General features: G+C 46.3%; 1 non-coding gene across 1 annotated transcript; it reads right to left on the bottom strand.

The window, feature by feature from the left end:
- TRNAN-GUU (transfer RNA asparagine (anticodon GUU)) lies at positions 1 to 74 on the bottom strand. The gene has a single exon. It is a non-coding gene; the product is annotated as a tRNA-Asn (tRNA).
- Between the last annotated feature and the right edge of the window lie 1,737 nt (positions 75 to 1,811).

Below are 1,811 nucleotides of genomic sequence, written 5' to 3'. Positions count from 1 at the left end.
CGTCCCTGGGTGGGCTCGAACCACCAGCCTTTCGGTTAACAGCCGAACGCGCTAACCGATTGCGCCACAGAGACAGCTGCTTCAAGAATTTTGGAGAATTCCCTATATCCGGTATGAAGCATGGTTCTCTTCCTGGCTCTGTAATGTGTATGAATGAATGAGGGCGTCTGTAGAAGTACAAGAGGGTGATTTACTTATATATAAACGTGTAAACTCAAGGCCCCAGGCAAAGGCGGAACAGGGAACATAAAGACTTATCTGCCTGTGCCAAAAACTTCTGGACTGGGACACTCCGCTTATTTCACTCTTTCCCCACCAAAAAAAAAAGAAAAGAAAAGAAAAAAGAAAAAGGCCATGACCCGCAATCATCCGCATTCACGCTCCCCGACCTGCCGTAACTCAGGTTTTAGCACAAACTAGCTTTATAACTCTGGGTGCGGAAGCCTTAACCTCTCATTTCTCCGGGAACTCTAAAACTATAAACTGCACGTAAGTTGCAGATGTACATTGGTTTACATCACCTACACTGAGAATACCACAGGGCCAGACCAAAGAACTTAAACTCTGTTAGGAGGAAGGGTGGTGGGGGTGGGATAGGGGAGAGGATACTTGTACGTATAAGGAAAATTGCTACCAAGAGCAATTACAATGGGGGAAGTGGGGGCGTCATGTAAGGCTTCATGAAGGAGGTGGCACCTGGAGTGAACCTTGAAGTAAGACGATTTTTGAGAGGCGAAGAAGAGAGGACGGGAACGGATTAGAGGCGGTGGGGTGGGCGTGAGGAACAAACAGACGGTTCGAGCAGCTAAAACACCGAGGGTGGAGATGGGATGTTGAATTCGGAGATCAGCTGATTGTCCCCTATGGCAGGAACATAGGAGGTATGAGAAGTAATATGAAATAAAGCTGGAAAAATAGAGAACAGATTGTGGAGGACCTAAATGTCCGTTTGTATTTCGTCTTATAGGCACTGACAAGCCAACCCTTTCATTTTATAGAGGAACAAACAGGCCCAGAGATGGCCTTGATTCCCTTCCTTAGCCATTCATTAAATTCCTGCCAGGAGCTCTCTGTGCTAGACCTAAGTAGGATGGATGCAAAGGAAAGTATGACAAGATCCCTGTCCTAAAAGAGGGATGATATGTGCATGATTTGGAGATCAGGTCCAGGTCCTCTCAGGATTCCAGTGGTATTTCCCCAGATTGTTTTCTTCTGCTGGAGAGGCTCGCACACTTCGGGAAGTAATGGATCTTGACCCTCCCCTCTTGAAACAGAACCCCACGGCCGGGAATTCATGGAATCTCCGTGGGTGGACATCTCTAGGGGGTAAGAAAATGAGGTAGCTTAGGTCTGGGACAGCTCCAGTCTAAGGGTGCAAGGGAAAGAACAGCCGGGAGAACCGGATCGAGTCTGGTCTGGGGCGGAAAAAAGAAAGAGGAAAGTGGTACTTGAACTTATGCTTCAGTGAATGCTCTTTCGTCTTCCTTTATGCAGTTATCGTCTCTACATTTATGAAGAACATCCACTTGTACGTGCCTACACTCAGCAGTTCGATTTCCAACCTAACTAGGAGGGATGCCTCGTTATGCTTTTCATTTCTTTTCCGTGGTTGGAAATTCCTTCCCGGGTCCATCTCTTAGCTGATAAGCACCCCAGGTATCGCGTAATCTCGAAAATACTTCCTAGGGTTTGAAGTGTTTTGTTTCATTCTTTTCTCTTTACTTTCAACATCTCCAGAGGAATAAGAAGTTCAAGGGGTTGTGACCACAATGTGAACAAGAGAAATTCTGAGAACAAAACAAAAACGGAGA

Source organism: Phascolarctos cinereus, unplaced genomic scaffold, assembly GCF_003287225.1.
Source record: "Phascolarctos cinereus isolate Bilbo 61053 unplaced genomic scaffold, phaCin_HiC Scaffold_4;HRSCAF=312, whole genome shotgun sequence".
In the NCBI taxonomy this organism is placed as follows: domain Eukaryota; kingdom Metazoa; phylum Chordata; class Mammalia; order Diprotodontia; family Phascolarctidae; genus Phascolarctos; species Phascolarctos cinereus.
Note: the sequence above shows the minus strand (reverse complement) of the source record. Positions and strands in the feature narration are given on the sequence as shown.